Here is a 17,339-nt window from a genome sequence, read left to right as displayed (position 1 = left end):
CCGTTGGTCCTTCATGATTGTAGTTGTTCATTCTCTCCTCATAGACTGTGTATCCCTTTCCTCCCTCAATCTGCTTTTCCCCGGTTGTTCTTGTTGTAGAACTGCAGCGGTGCATTCAGCGCGGGCTGATGTGCAGGCTTGACCTAGGCAGGTTGCTGCTCGTCGTTGCTTGTAAGCAGAGTCGTTGTGGTGGTCGGTGTCTCCTAGGCAGGTTTGTCTTCTACCTGTTTGTTGCCAATAGTTTATACAGCGAAACTGGCTCTTGTGTCCGGCCTGGAGTGTTGTGGCTGGTAGGGAAAGTCCAGAGGAGTCTGCTTCTAGAGGTGTCGTAATATGAGAGGTCATTTGTTTGCATGTCCGTGCATCTTTGGATCTATCTGTCTGAAGATGCTTCTTTACAGGAAACTATACGTTCTAGCCCAGGGGTGTTCCTTTGCACTTTAACCAGTGTGATGTTGTTTTCTTCCACTGCCTACATGTACTCCTATAGCCTATTGTTTATCCCTGCTCAGTTTGTTTTATATATGTGTTTATATGAAAAAATTAATGGGGCATCATCTTGGTAGATTGAGTTTGCTAGATTAGTTTCATGCCATCGAAAACAACAAGCAGATGGAGCAGGAGGGGGTGAAGGTTCCCGTCCCATGGCCTTCACGTGTTGTGGCTGGCGGCGCTCCACTTCCTCCCCCCCGGTGAGTCGTCCTTGATCTGAAAAATATTTACTCCCCGTGCTGTTTTGTTTCTTGGCATACAGTACGGTGGTCTCAGATGATCCTTCAAAGGAGGCCACAGAGAGCAGCGATTACTTCTTGGTAGTCTGCAGGGAGTTATCGACAACAGCGAGGCACTTGGAGGTATGGTGCCATCACTGCTCAGCTTCCCCCATGTTTCCTTTCAGTTTAGAGCTTTCACTTCCTTTAGCCAGGTTTGCAATTTCAGATTGCCAGCTACCTTTCATTGGTGTGTATGCAAGCAATAGAGGTTTCTTGATCAATCTGGTTATAACTTTATTCTCTTGTTTGATTGACACATTGTTTTAGTTATCAGAAAGGTAAACTGGCCATGTGAAAATAAACTAGCTTCTTCTGGGGAGATTTTCTGTGATGCTACATGTTTTTTGTACAGCAGAGCATTTTGCCGCTATGTAAATAAAATTTTGTGTCCAGTATCTTACTTTAGCTGATGGTTTGCTACCTATATCAGCGGCTTGCATGCTTTAAGAAGGAGATTTAATATGTTGGTCATTCATATCTCTGGCCATGTGTGATGAAAAAAAAGTTAATTGCTAATGCTTTATTTCAGAAAACCAAATCTGCACCATGCCGATATGCTTCATGACGAGCGTGCATTTGTCATCCCACACACTCAGGTTATTGTTTCACCCCTTTTGATACTTTTTTATTTGACTTGCTCAAGCCAAATTGTTGGTCTGCATATTCCTACATATGTGCTCCAATCCATTATAGTGTTTCACCCCTTTTGGTAGTTTAAAAGTCAATCCATGTTTAAGTGAGGTCACACATTCGTCAAACTGAGAGTTGCTTCAGCTTGTGCCTACCCGTGGGCTTGCTTTTTTAGATTCATTTGATACTGCTTGCATGCTACTGTAACTCTTATCATGTACTGACTGTTAACTCTTATCCTATCCTAACTGAAACTCATTATCCAACTTGCCCCAACGATGTTCTATTTCGCAAAAGCTCGCTCCTTAACATATATGGTGGTTCTTTTCATGTATTACTTAAATGGTTGATGGCCTTGCTTGATGCTTGCCACGTGTTTGATCGTTCACCTCTGATGCCATGTTTTCTCCATGCAGATGTCTGGTAGAATTACTAGAAAGTAGCAGATCTATTCTTTATTTGCTATCCTAGCTTGCCGTCAGCTTACGCCAATGACCCAAGGTATGATGTTGGATAAATAGCTATTCTTAGAGGATGGATCCAGATATTGCTTAATTTGCTGGTTCTATACTTGGCTGCAATTTTTTTTACTGAATGGGACCCACTGTTACGTCGTTTGACATATATGCGCATTTTCTTCAAGCCTTAAAGTGTACTTAGCACAATATACAGACATACTTTGATCGTGGCATTAGCTTTCTCATTAAATTATCTAAATTTGTATCTCAGTACCTACCATTGTAGGTCTATTAAGTCCTATGTAGAGCCATATATTTGATATTACCTGAAAAATAAGGAGGTTACCTTTTCCTTTACACACCTGGAACCAAATTGTTTAATACTACCAATTGTATCTGGGCGCAGTTTCAGACAAGATACAACTCAGTAGCAACAGAATTTGGCCTTTGCCCTTAAATGCACGGTTGCTACTAAGTTGTTGTTTCGCTGTTGTTATATGTTATATTCCAAAGATAATCTCCATGCTTTGTTGTGTAGTTGGCGGTCCTGTGAACATGGATTTTTATCTATAAAACGTGTATTGAAATCTTGAGAACTTCGGGCCTGACATGTGTTCATGCACTTGGTGAGGAACATGAGACCTTTAATGTCTATTAAGTCATGTTTTTGCACAATTCTTGGGTGAAGCTTTACCGAACAATATAACGCTTCTAAGAGCTGCCACTTTTACACTAATAATGCAGTGTAGAGGCCTGTGTGCAGAGCTAACGAGGAAAATCCATAGCCATGGATTTAGTGACTTCACAAGGATAGCACATAGATGAAGACTTGCCTTTTTTTGTATGTGATGTGATTTCTTCGGCAAAAGATACCTAATACTATTTATTACAGTCTATTTGACAAATAAAGTATATGAGAAGGACACACAACAGACATTGTTAGATGTTTCCACTTTTGTAGTTCCGTAGATGAGATTTCTGGCCTTCACAGGCCGTGATATATCACATATTTGAGAATGGGCTTTTCATGTCTCCTTGTTATGCTAATTGAGACTTCAAGCTGGGGTGGAGGGGCATGAGTCAGGAGGCCTTCCTAATCTGACGGTACCTCCTCTTCTTCGCTGCGTCGTGGCCTCCTCCTCTTCGCCGCGTCGTCTCCCAGGCCATCTCTTCGCAGACCATGGGAAGGTGACGTGAGTGTGGTCGATGGCGGCGGGCCGTTCCAAGCACTCACTTTCCATTGATACCGATGACCACAGCGGGATGGATCCAGCCGCCAAGATGCAGAGCGGCGGTCGATGGCGGCAGCCTGCTCCCAAGCTGCAGGTAAGAAGGTGACGTGGCGGTGATTGGTTTACTGCCTGCATTTTTTGTTTGAGCAGCTTCTGTATTAGCTTGAGCAGATTTCTGGCCTGTGGGTTTACTGCCTGCATTTTTTGTTTGAGCAGCTTCTGTATTAGCTTGAGCAGATTTCTGGCCTTCACAGGCCGTGATATATCACATATTTGAGAATGGGCTTTTCATGTCTCCTTGTTATGCTAATTGAGACTTCAAGCTGGGGTGGAGGGGCATGAGTCAGGAGGCCTTCCCAATCTGACGGTACCTCCTCTTCTTCGCTGCGTCGTGGCCTCCTCCTCTTCGCCGCGTCGTCGCCCAGGCCACCTCTTCGCAGACCATGGGAAGGTGACGTGAGTGTGGTCGATGGCGGCGGGCCGTTCCAAGCACTCACTTTCCATCGATACCGATGACCACAGCGGGATGGATCCAGCCGCCAAGATGCAGAGCGGCGGTCGATGGCGGCAGCCTGCTCCCAAGCTGCAGGTAAGAAGGTGACGTGGCGGTGATTGGTTTACTGCCTGCATTTTTTGTTTGAGCAGCTTCTGTATTAGCTTGAGCTAATGGAATTGGAATCTTCTGATTGTTAGGCACATTGCAGGTTAGTAAATCTGATGTGTGACACCAGTTAAATCTTCATCATTAGAGAATGATCTTGATACACGCACACTATTCTTTCTCACATACAAAAAAGTTTTTTAAGGGTCACACTTACACATGTTGTGTTCACATGTTAATTGAACACTGGGTGAATTAAATATATATCTCAACTACTTTTGATATTCATGGCTAAAACTAAATTTCTTATTAAATTTGCTGCCCATGTACATGCGGCGCTGCTTGTGGATCTCCACAGTTCATGACAACTTTGCTGCAACTCACAGTAGAGCTGGGATGCCACAGACGATTGTTGGCTGCTGGCTGCTGGATATCGAGTAGCAGGCCTGCTGGCTGCTGCTTGCTATGGGCTGCCTTGTGCTAGGAATTTCATGGCCCTTGGAAATTGGCCATGTTTCCGTCGCACGAACTGCACGCCCATGGGCCCAGGCCTGGAAGAAATAAAATATATCCATGTGTGTTCAGAGAAATCATCTATAAAGATAATATACTAGTGATGACCTCCTTCCAAGGCAAAGGGAGATGGACCCCAGACATCAGACTGAACAAGGTCGAAAGGACGCTTGCTCGTGCTCTTGCTCACCGATGGTGGTGCCCGAGTGCGGTGATGCGGCCACCTAACAAGGGAAGACAAGATGTGGGATCGAGGCAGCACACATAGTAACCCACAACCAGACAATGGATGCCTAGCCGGACTGGTAGGGAGCGGAGGTGGATACAAAGGTGGACTTTGAGCTTCACAGGAGTCTTAATAGTGCGCTCATCAGTAAGAGCAAGAAAATCCTGGATATACTTCTCTTGGGAAATAAAGAAGCCATTAAAGGTAGAAGAAACCTCAATGTCAAGAAAGTAATGTACTTAGAATCATTGTCGGTGATGATCGACATATAGAAGAAGAGTTCGCCCACGAGTTGAAATGTAGAAAAAAGTGCAGGATCATGAGCACTTGCTGAAAACCCAGCCGCAATCACTATTGAGATGAAACGTTCAGACCAGACACGAGGGGTTTGCTTAAGGCCATATAGAGAGCGACAAAGATGACAAACCATGTCATCAGGAAGAGAAGCCGCAGCGAAAAGTGTGCGAAGAGTGGTCATGTGGGCCATAGGGGCAAATGTCTCATCGTAGTCATGACCATGTTCCCACCACTAGACGAGCTTTGTAATGCTCAAGAGAACCATCAGTCTTAACCTTGTAGACCCACATACAAGTGATGAGACGAGCACGAGGAGGAAGGGAAATGAGATCCCACGCGCCAATGCGTGAAAGAGCATCAATCTTCGATGCCATCACATGTTGCCATTTAGGATGAGCAACAACGTCATGATAAGTCGTCTCGAGAAGAGCGGTGCTAGAATAACCATAGCGGTCAGTAGGCAGAAGCGGGCGAGCTTGGAAGCCATAAGTAGGCTAAGCTGGAGGTGGTGCATTGCCAACAGAAGAAGACAATAGTCGAGGGAGGTGGCTCATCAGAAGAATTCACAACACGCGGATGATCAGTGTAGTAAAGAAGATGATGAGGGGGAATCAATGGGGAAGCCACAAGTTACAAAGGTGTGGGGTCTACAACAGTAGTATGGGAAGACAAGGTGGGATGGGTGGACGAGGGCAATACTTGAGTGATAGGTGTATTTGAAAAAGTGAGGAAATAAATATCCTCAATGGGGGAGGTCAAAGGAGAGGATGGACAGGGATATAAAGGACGAGACTCATCAAAAGTCACATCCCAAGAAATGTGCATCCGACGACTGACAGGATCCCAACACAGATAGCCCTTGCATCATTGTAATCTAAGAAGACACACTCAACAGACTGAGTAGTTAGTTTTGTGCATTCATGGGGGGCAAAAAGAATGTAGCAAATACAACCAAACAAATGAAGTGTTGAGTAGTCAAGAGAACAACCAAAAAGATGCTTAAGAGGAATGTCAGTCTATAGAGCAGAGGAAGGATTAATGTTGATGAGATAGGTAGAAGTAGAAGCTACCTCAACCCAAAAGTGAGGTGGAAGAGAGGCGACAATCATCAACGCATGAACCGCCTCAAGAAGGTGACGCTGCTTGCGCTCAGCAACACCCTTCTGAGCATGAGCACCAGGACAAGAGAACTGAGGAAGTGTGCCCTGCTCAACAAGGAATCCACCTAGCAAATGAGAGATGTACCTAAGGATCCTGAAGCCGCTGAGTTCCACATGAAGCACAGCTTGCTCCAGGCCACCATGCATTGCCCGTCGCTGACTATGTTGGTCCCGCTCTAAAGGAAAACGCGAATGTACTTCTCGACCAATGCAAGTGAACACAGAGGCAGTTGCATGGCGATGGCTTGATAGACTGGGATGGAGAGAAGTACTAATTTGACAAGCATGAGCCAGCCTCTCATGTTTAGTAGATTCTCAATCCAAGTGGGGATGCAGTTGAGAACTTTGTCTAGAAGAGGCTACATGTGGACCGTGCGAATCTTGCACAAGGGGAGGCTAAGGTAGGTGCACTGGAGCACTGGGAAAGCACATGCGAAGCTTAGCTTAATCACTTAGATCTCGGCGATGCTGCAATAGATTGGTGCAAAGGAACACTTGTCAAAGTTGGTGCATAAGCTCGACGTGCCACCAAGATCAGGTTGCCGCACGTCGAAGACAGGACGACGGCCATTTCGGCATTGTACACTAACATGAGGTGCCTGACGCCACGCCAGCACGATGGCTCTAACATGACAATGTTCTTTGCATGCACAAACAAGGCGTTGAGCACCTCCAGCACAAAGAAGAAACAACAAAGACAAAAGGGGGTCACCTTGCCACAGGCCATGATGGTGAAGAATATGCCTCTCGGGCACCCTGTTGAGGGTGTCTATGGTAGAATCATCCACACCAACTCGTTGAATCAGCTGCCAGTGCCGGTTTGCCGTGAGACCATAGGAGGAAGGGCCATGAGACTGAATCGAATGCCTTCACAGTGTCAACCTTGAGCATGAGGGTTGCGATGTGTCTAATGTGCAAGCCCTTAGTGGTGAGCATGAAGGAGCTCTGGTTTTCCTTGATCAGTTCTGGGAGCCGAGGCATGACGTGGAGAGCAAGCAGCTTAGAGAAAAGCCTACCAAAGGTATGCGGCAAACAGATCAGGTGGAAGTGCGTGACATGGTTTGAGTTTTCTTCTCTAGCACCAAGACAATGAGGGCATCGTTAGGCTCGACGAGGCAACCCGGTATAAGCAAATAGAGCTGGTGGACGACTAGGGCAAGCTCATCTTTGAAGATCTCCAAAGCGAGTTGGTAAAACAACTCTACGAGGGATAGCGCAACCCATGATGGACGAGTAGTCTGCCAACGTCTACTCCTTATCCTCATGGGTCAAGGCGACAATATTGTAACGGGCAATGGCAACCATGTGATTTTTGCAGTGGCAGTGGCACGCATGGATGTAGAAGTAGCACGTGTTTGCGTCTTCCTCGGCTAGCTAGTGGAAGCGGAGGGCTGGTGGGGGATGATGCACTTGAGGGAGGCCAAACCAAGCAACTTAAGCTTCAACTCTTTGCGCAGATTAAACTCCTTTTGGGACAGCTGTCAGGACTCCTGCACCGTGTTGAGCTGAAAAATGATTTCCTTAGCCATGAGTTGTTGTAGCTTGATGCTGCCAATATGCCGGTCGCTCCACAGCTGCAATGTGTTGTCCATATGCTTCAGCAAGACATCCAAACACTAGAGTTGGCAAAGGTGCGACGACACATGCTAGGCATTAGCAACCACCTGGCGGAAGCCATCAAAATCTGTCCAGATATCCTTGAAGTGGGACTAGTGAGCCCTAGGCGTGAAAATCGTGGTGTATAGGCTAAATCTAAAGCCATGGAGTATTCGCGCAGAAAAGCAACTAGGATGTCATTACCCCCAATTCGTTGAACAGAACAACCGGTCTGGCTGCACCAACGTTGGTGACCGTAGCTCGTTGCTCGAACTGTAGCGCCGCCTGATGAGGTTGATCTCGCGAAGCCCAAGGTCATCAAGGAAACGGTGAAATCTGCCCATCTATCTTCTTTCTAGGGTAGCGTTATTCTTACCCGCCCCCCGCCTGCTAGATCAAGTTGGAGTCACCGGTAACGACCCAAGGACCAGGTTGCGAGGAGCGCAACTCAGCTTTTGGAGGAAAGCAAAGCGATTTGCATCAGCTAAAGGACCACATACGGTTGACAATCACCAAGGGGTGCCTAAGGCAAACACAGAGGGCAAAGGTTCGAGTCAGTGCAGCATTAAGGCCTCGCAAGTTTCAAGAAGACCATGCCGAACTAAGGATGAGAGACGAGAGTAACACAAGTAACCAAGGCGATGATCCCACTGCTGAAAAGAGCTGGTAGACAAGGCAACAGAGGTGGAGAGACTGGCGGCGGTGGCAACGGAGGGAAAGTGAAACCAGTCAAGCTCCCAGAGGCCCTGGGAGTTATGACATCTGGGGCCAGCGTGCGGAGAATGTCAAGAGAGGTCGGGGTAGACCGAATTTGACATGGGAGGAGTCCATTAAGAGAGACCTGAAGAATTGGAGTATCACCAAATAACAAGCTATGGACAGGGGTGCGTGGAAGCTTGCTATCCATGTCCTAGAGCCATGAGTTGGTTGCAAGATCTTGAGGGTTTCACCTCTAGCCTACCCCAACTTGTTTGGGACTAAAGGCTTTGTTGTTGTTGTTGTTGTTGTAGCGAGGAAAAGAAATTTTGGACGTGGGTATTGCGAGCTAGCCTCCCCGCAGTTTCTGGGAAGCGCGGGCTCCACTACCAGCAGCATCGAGGTCGGAGGCGAGGGTCGATCGGTTTCGGCCGCGAGCGGGCGGTTTTGCGTTGGGTGTCCTCGTCGGTGCTCGGCTTCAGTCGCGGAGGAATCGGGGCCTCGACTTTGCGGCGACACATTACAGCGTCCCTACTGTTGTGCTTCTGCTCTTGCTTGATTCGGGGGTGGGCATCAGCGTGTGAAATCGACTGCAGAGGATTCGGGCCTGGGGCATTGTATCTTCCTGCCGGTGGAAGGCCTGCGTCCCCTTGAGGCTGGTACGGATTCTGGCAAGGACAGAGTTTTTCTCAGCCCTTTTTCATTGCGTGTGCATTCTTTAGAATCACGTATATTCTTCAGTAATGCTCCCAAATCTCTGCTCACTCCAGAAGTCCAGCTGCAGTGCATCACGTAATTTTCTTGTTTAGTTGCCATTAGCCAACTTCACAGAATTCAATTTGGATTTATTTGAACGGCAATGTCTCGAGCTTTTGGGGAGCAACAGTAATTACAAGCTTAGCTAGTGCCATACCAACACTTTGCCATTGTGAGGATTTGCGTCCCACCTCTACCCCAATGTCACAAGTAAAATTATTGTGATTATCCATCTGATGACATGAGTAATTTAACTTATGTTCTGTGTTTCATGTTGTCTGGAGCAATGCTTGGCTCCTAGCAGTTTCCAGATGGATTTATTTTCATTGCAATGAGAACGACTGTCAATATTTGCTGAATTTTTGGTCGACTCAACCCACAAACCAAGAGGACTTAACCCTCTTCTCCTTGATCTCCTTGATAGTCCAGCAATCAGCAAGTTGAAAAGATTTAAATCAAGGTTCCATGATAATTCTTTTGAATCTCCCTGTAAGGTAGGCTTTTCAGATATTCCATTTCAAACTAAAGGTGCATTCCTTTTACTTCCGGTAATATAATCTATGTATTTTTAATTGTCTAACCTTGTGTGCATAGGGTTTCTTTCACATGAGAGGTAAAGATGTTCCTTGTACAATATTTAGGTTTTGCAGAAAAATATTGTTTTAATTGGCTGTTGTTTGCCTGTCAGTCACACAAGCCTTTATTTATATTAGGCCTTAGATGCTACTCCCTCTGTAAAGAAATATAAGAGTGTTTAGATCACCATGGAGGGAGTACAAAGTACTAACTGTTATCCCTTTGTAATAGAAGAGCATAATTTCCACTCCCTAGTTGTTGATCATATTTCTCTGTGCCACATTCTAGTTCCAAAAATGCATGTTGATGGTCCACCTTGTTGATTGCCTGCTGATATTGTGAGATATTTGATTATGCTTGATAATATTAGTAGCGAAGAGTGCCTCATTAAAAATCTTAGTTGGAGAGTGAAATTTGCGTTAGTAGTATGTACTGAATTTTACGGCAGTCATAAGATGAAATTGTTCCTGTGAAACTGAGGACTGAAAGAGCTGATTCTGGTGCTCAACAGTATGATATTTTAGCCCCTGCATAAATTGTGGGAAATCCCATGTGCATGGAAAATGAAGGACTCAAAGGTTAACATAATCCATTTTATAAATCATCACAAGTGCATCTTCATTATGTATGAGATTATTCTGGGATACCGCCTCCATTAATTAATTATGTATTAGAGAGGGAATTTATCTTTTGCGATAAAATGAGGAGGGGAGCAGTAATGTTTGTCCTTGCAATTGTGACATGTGTATTTCTACATCTGATGTACAGTGTAACTATTTTAGGGCTTGACAGACCAGTTTTTATCTGGAAGAAAGGCCTTTAGCGTGCGTTTGGATCTGAAGAAACAAAGCAAGATATGGCTGTCATTCCTCCTAACTTGGCTAGTTACTAGTATCTCCTCGATCCTTTAATGAGGCAGTCTTGGCGAGTGTTTGGGCAATAGAGAACATAACTTGGCAATTTCTGTACTTGTTTACTGTATCCATTTATTCAGGACTAGAAGCTTAAATTCTGAATTTTATAGTTCAGGAGTAACTACCTCCTGATGTACTGGTGTAATTTAATAGTTTCATCGAATGTGAATTAGAATATATGTTGTTAACATAGTTGGGCATATATATCATGCCATCTTTCTTTTCTAAGGTGTTTGATGAGTTCAATGCAATGAAACAGATGAGCTGAACATATTCAAGGTTTCTAGCGGGAATCACCTCGTGGCCATTCTGGTGATAATGGTTGTACTTCAGGTAAAAAAACAAATAGTATAATTCTTATGTTCCACATATGTATTAGTTTTGGTTGTTGTTATATGTTGTTTCCTTTGTGTATATGCAAGCTCTTATCATTGATTTCCTTGGCAAATTAACTTCAACAATCATGTTAAGCTGGCAGCTATGGTTGGTACTGATGGGAGCTTGTTTAGGTGCTGATGGTCCAAGAATTGTATTTGTGTGGTGGATGTAATTATGTTATAAGGTCAATTTGTAACTTATTATACTACAGTTATGGACCAAGCCATGAATCAGTAACAAAATTCAGCATTGGTGAGAAGAAATGTGAACTTATAATTTTTTTTGTGAGAGAAAAGGGAATTTTATTCCAATGTAACAGGGTTACAATCAAGAGGCACAAGTTCTCAATGCAAGGACCTCTATGGATCCATACGGCGATAATAGACTCTGTACTCTGTACGGTTGTAACTAGCCAACCGATCAGCAACCCTATTTTGTTCCCTTCTAAGCCTATGTTTAACAAACTCCCTAACCTCCATGAGCTCTTTTATTTCTTCAGCAAGATGTCCATATGAGTGAGCATATTCCCCGATAAAATGGATGGTGCCTCAGAAGAGTCAGACTGAACCAGAACCGGTTTGTTAGTGTGTTGAATGACCGGTTTGTTAGTGTGTTGTATGACCAGCCATACCTTGCATCAACGTGTGAATCTCAGCCTCCAACGCTTCGTTGCAATGGAACAGGAAGCGGTAGGCCGCAAACACCACTGACCCGTCATGATTCCTTAGTATCCTACCGGCCACAGCGCTGCCAACTACCGGTGAGATGTTTTTAGTACCCTAATCTTGACTTATCGCTGATGGACCACAATGTTCAAGCTCGGCAGGTACTGTTGAACAGCTAAAATTATTGGATCTCAAGACACCCGCAAATTAAGCCGCTGGAAAAGAGTTCAGAGATGTGTCGAGTCTTGGTATTCCCACAAATTCCCAAGTAACCATTGGTGTTCATTTTTGAAATACTGCTTTGTATTCCCTTTGTATCGGTGCATAAGTCTATCTTATGAAGACCAAATAATCCTAAAACACTCAGACGCGGTGCATTAACTCTCGCCTTGTTTTTGATTTCTTGAAATTAATAAAGGAATCAACCAATAAGAAACGTGGGGTGTGTATGTTTTTAATGATTTATGACTACCTAACATGGCATGCAGTGGTTAGTCCATTGCATGCAATGTTATTAATTAGCAAATAAATATTAAGTACTTTTGTTTTCCTCTCCGTCTTTAGTCACGGTGCACAACGTAACATGTCTTATGCATCCGTAGGAAGGAGTACCGAACATTAGGTATGAGCACGTGGCAACTCTGAAAATTTTCGACGGCAAATTTAGTGACATGAGAATGAGGAAATATGCCTTAATCCCTGGGTGTATATACACCCAGAAATTGGAAAAAATAATTAATAATTACAAAAAGCCATCGAATAAACTTGACTTTCTTTTGCACCAGTATGTTATTTTCTGCCAACCAAAACCAAGCGTTGACTTTAGGGTGAATCATACAAATTTTTTGGTCAAAATAGTGTAAACAGTGTCTTAGCCTTACGAGTGATCACCCGGGAAAAACTCTAAAGGTGAATTATGTTCAACAATCAATAGTAGTGAGCATCACTATCATTATTCAAATATATTTTTGTGAGAAATTACAGGAGTGAATTTGTTTGGTATAATAATAATTTAGTTTTGTTAAAGCACATTTAGATGTGCCATAAGTATTGCATCTAACATTACTGCAGGAAGGTCCTAAGACGACACATGTATAGGAAATCAATCGATCAAACTATGTGCGATGTATCAATCACAAACGGTACTATAATAAAATCATCGCCAATAAATGAACTGTTTGCGATTGCTGATCCATCAAGCACGATTCATATTAGAGTTTTGTGTGTCAAATCGTGGCATACAGTTGATCCATACGAACTACTTACGACGAGCCAAAAAACACAAACGGTTACCTAGATTAAGATGTGTGCGATAAATGGCATATAGTTCACTCGGGCGAACTGTTTGCATGAGCCAAAATAACACAAACGATTACCAAGGACAAGATGTGTGCGATAGACAGCATACATGTCACTTGGATGACCTGTTTGCGATGATCCATAAGAGCACAAACGATTCAGCTTAACAAGATGTGTGTGATACCCAGCAAACAGGTGAGTAATCAAAATTATGTGGGAAGACCGATAATAACTTAGACGATTCCTGCTAATAAGTTGTGTGTGTTATGAAAAAATGCTTGCTGGTAAACAATAGTCAGCGATCGATGAAATCATCACTGACATGTTTCGTCATTTAATCCATATGCGATGTCATTTGCTCAATCTGCACAATATCTATGCTCTGTCTACTGAACAACAACATATATCCTTATAACAACATGATTGCATAACCAAAATAAATATCCAATTACATAACTGACTACCGATAACATTTGCACACCTAAGTAAACAATTACATGCATAATAAACTAGGAGAAATGATCATCAGATCATCTACTTTTTGTTGTGACGCTTGCCATTGCTCTGCTTCTGGCTGGATCCCTTGTCGTCTTGGGGAAGGAGACACTTCCTTATGTCAACGATCCTCCTATACATCCCGTAGCTCGTGTACGCCTCCTTGGCCCCGTACACGACGTGATCTTCATCCAATTTCTCCATCCAGGAGCATGTTCTTGTTGAAGACATCCTTCATGTCTCTGTAGTAGGGTCCGATGATGGCCTTGGCGAGGTGAACCAGTGAATCCTTCTTCTGCTTCTTGCTGCCCCAGATCCTGTATTAGCCCTGGTTGTCGACAAGATTCTGGCATGCGATGCTCGACTTCTTGAGCACCTTTAAATCGTTGGTGGTGTCCATCGTAGCGAACCTGTAGTCATGGCTGTTGACAAACTTGGCGAAACGCTCGTAAGGTCTTGTGGCCATACTGTAGTGGTAGACCAGGATCTGATTGCAAGCGCACATCTAGATGAAGGCGACCTTTTGATCATACCCAGCATGAGCGATGTGTACTCGATGTCGAATCTGACCACTTTGTACTTGTCTGTAGCAAGCAACAGCTCCATAGTGTGGATGGAGTTCTCCACCCAGATCGGGTCATTGGTGTACACCACTGAGAGCTCCGTGTATCTTCTCTAGGTGTCCACTACGGCACGCATGATGAACTGGCGCTCGTCCTCGGCAGGCGCTCGGAGCACCATTGGATCCGTGTAGGATACTCTCTCTGTATTTGTCGCCGTGGGTGTGCTTCTTGCAATATTGGGGCACGATCGAAAGGTTGAAGAGAGACAAGGGTTAAAGGGCCACTATAATAAATGGGGGTTGGACGACCTATAATTAGCACGTCTTGACACATCGTTCTCGATGGAGAATTCCAGTGCACGCTTGAGCACCCCACACACGTTTTATTTGGCCACGCGCGGGCTCGAAGAGGCGCCAATGTATCATTGGTGAGTCTGTTCCCGTGCAACCGTGTAGGTTACCTCACACAACCGCGCAAGTTTCCCGCCCGGCTCGTTTGGCCATGCGTCATCTCGAAGAGGGGCAAATTGTGGGCGTTTATTGCAAAAGCTTTGCAAAAATGAAGTGTGTGGAATGACTAAAAGCAGCACACTCATTCGACAATAAGTTTACTCGTGTGTGATGAGGTAAAACTTACACATACGGGTAAAGAGGGACACTCGTGTGTGATAATTCTGTGCTCTATAGAGCACATGGTTGAAGAAGCCAATTGTGTGCAATAATGTTGAAGATCACTGTCGAGGCCGCAATATAGATCGTTTGTGATGAGATCAACAGGGGAAACACATGCGAGAATGGCAAATAAAATCAAGTCAATTACATATTAAGGTCCAGATATTAATCGTCCATTGCATATTAGGGTCAAAATAGTACTACCAATATATGAGTCTCATATGACGCGATTTCAATGATTGTATCGCAAATGCCAGAAATATTACAAGGTTCAAATTCCAGAATTATAAGGCTCAAATTCGAAGATTACAAGGTTCAAATTAATAATTAGAAATGAAATCTAGCTTATGCAGAACCTTTGTCATGCAGCCGTAGACGCCCGCGCTGAACAGCTGAACATGAACATATGAGGGGTTCAAATTGTTATTACAACTAGTTTCGCCACTTCAATATTTCTGCAAAGGGATCAGCCACTGACAAAGTCATGTATGGTCTTGACATAATGACTTCCGATCACTTTATAACTGAACTTCCAAAATGAAATATATCTCACCTCGGATTTCACTTGAATGCCATTCACGTATTCAGAGGGATTGATATGGATGTCCATGGTTCCGCTATCGATCACTGAACGAAAGGGGTTTTGTTCATGTCTATGTTTTACCGAACCTACTGGGTCACAAGCATCGATCTGCTGAGTGCTAGTGGAGCAAGAGTTATGGGAAAATATTTATGAAATAGTTTCATTAATATTCAGAATAGTCTCGAGAGGAACTAGAAGCATTTCGGGGTTTACTTGGTATTGATATTTAGGTGAAAAATATTTTCGGAGATGTTAAATTAATAATAAAAGGCTCTAATGATGATTAGGAGGCTTTTATAATTATTTAAAAATCAAAGGGCCTAAGAAAATACAATAAGGCAAAGTAGTGGGGAGTAACAAAGGTGGCGCCCCCTTAGCCTTTTTGGAGGCTAAGGGGAGACCGAATTGGAGTGGGGAAGTGTAACGCCCGGATAATTAATCTAGAGTAACCCTCTACTAATGATGCCACGTCACCACGATTACTATTGTTAATCTCGTGATGACTCAAATCCCGTTTGATTTCAAATTTAAAATAAAGTTAAACAATAAAAGTTTTCAAACATTAAAACTAAAATGTTCTAAATGTGAGAAATAATTCATGAGTAATAATAGTGGCGAAACCAACATTTCTTACAATATTTAAATGCACTAAAATAACCAAAACAGAGGGCAAAACAATTAATTTCATGCCTTCTATAAAGTTATAATAATATAACTAAATTAGTAGTGTGCCAAAATAATTGTGGCAGTGGCCTAATTAGTAATACTAATTTAGGTGCTAACTTGGTATTTTATAAAACTAAAATAAAAGAAACTTTAAATGAAAACAGTAAAGAAATAAAAGATAAACAGAAAAGGAAAAGCAAAAGCAAAAGCAAAAGAAAACTAAAAAAGAAATAGAGGAAACCCCCTTTGCACCTAAACCCACTGCCTACTATGTCAGGCACAACCCAACCCCCTCTCCCTCCTACTTCTCTGTTCACAGAGACGCTGTGTGTTGGGGATATAACTACTGGGTATGACCCGCCTAGGAGGGACCGGGTCATGCCACTGGCGGCTTAAAGACGAAGAGGCCCGATAAGGTCCAAGAAGATGTGAAGATGGCGATTCATAGAGCAAGCTTATTGAAGGTCCAAGACCCGGGGATGACTTGAGGCCCACGGGTATGAGCCGCCATATGTTTAACTTGTGTTGTAAGGCAAGCTTAGTTAGATACCGAGCCGGACACGTTTTGTATGAGCCGGCCGGGATTCTGTAAGCCGCCGGGCATCAACCTGTATATAAAGGGGTGACCCGGTGGCGGGTTGACTCAAGAAAACAACTCATCGAGAACTAGGTCAAGTGTATTCGCTCCCTGGTAATCGAAACCCAAGCAATACAACCTAAAGCAGGAGTAGGCTTTTACCTCATTGAGAATGGCCGAACCTGGGTAAATTCTTTGTGTCCTTTGTCCCAATTAACCCCTTCAAGCTAACCTAGTTGCGATGGCTCCACACCTAAGTCCTTTTGCTAGGGCATCTGCCGTGCTAAGTCCACGACAATTGGTGCCCACCATGGGGCCAACGCACGGTGGTTTCGAGTTCTTGAAGGGCAGCTTCGCAGGGATCAAGGGATACACCGTCGGTCGGATGACTAAAAGCTGCCGCGACAAGCTCTACATCGACAACGCTGGCTGGGGCCCCAAAGCCGGCTCAATCGAGTATGGATACCGGGTCCCCTTCGGCGGAATTCACGTCTTCATCGGCAAGATCGATGAGTCGGAGCCTGAGCCGGACACCTACACCGACATTGTCGAGACAGCTCAGCGTGCACGACCCGCTAAGGTTCAACCCGCCGTGAAGCACGCTTTCATGGGTTTTACTCATGGAGTGGACCTTGAGGAAGGATCTGTGTCCGGTGGAGAGACGACCATCTACTCTGGTGATGAGTCCTCAACCAGCGAGACGGAATCCATATATCAATTGCAAGATGGTGGGCTTGGGGGCTGTTCCGATGGCGATAGTATTCCGGACCCCTACGAGCCGCCGAACGGAGTTGCGATCTTCATGACTGACACACAACCAATGATTAATTCGACGACTATTGTGGCTATGACCTCCAATTCATCGGCTGCGACGATGGCCGGGGCGAGCAGCTCTGCGCGCCCGCCAGCTCAAGTGTTATCCGAACTCTTGGAGGCTTTGACGGCCTTATTGGCTGCAGAGGTGACACCAGAAAATCAAGCACAGCATAAGGTGGATGTGGCGAAATTGCGAGA

General features: G+C 44.3%; 1 long non-coding RNA gene across 17 annotated transcripts in view; it reads left to right on the top strand.

Annotated features, from left to right (window-relative positions):
• Positions 1–11,183, top strand: part of LOC125550572 — a 38,707-nt gene extending 27,524 nt beyond the window's left edge. For 3 of the 17 annotated variants that reach the window (XR_007301700.1, XR_007301714.1, XR_007301711.1), the window contains exons 5-9: positions 100–854; positions 1,303–1,369; positions 1,820–1,904; positions 2,400–2,487; positions 2,606–3,982. This is a non-coding gene — a long non-coding RNA (uncharacterized LOC125550572). Of the gene's footprint in view, positions 1–99; positions 855–1,302; positions 1,370–1,819; positions 1,905–2,399; positions 2,488–2,605; positions 9,433–10,282; positions 10,621–10,687 lie in introns of those variants that run through there. The other 14 variants (XR_007301705.1, XR_007301703.1, XR_007301698.1 and 11 more) reach the window with 14 other exon arrangements.
• The last annotated feature ends 6,156 nt before the right edge of the window (positions 11,184–17,339 follow it).

Source organism: Triticum urartu, chromosome 1 (genome assembly GCF_003073215.2).
Source record: "Triticum urartu cultivar G1812 chromosome 1, Tu2.1, whole genome shotgun sequence".
In the NCBI taxonomy this organism is placed as follows: domain Eukaryota; kingdom Viridiplantae; phylum Streptophyta; class Magnoliopsida; order Poales; family Poaceae; genus Triticum; species Triticum urartu.
This window is presented reverse-complemented; position numbering and strand designations above follow the sequence as displayed.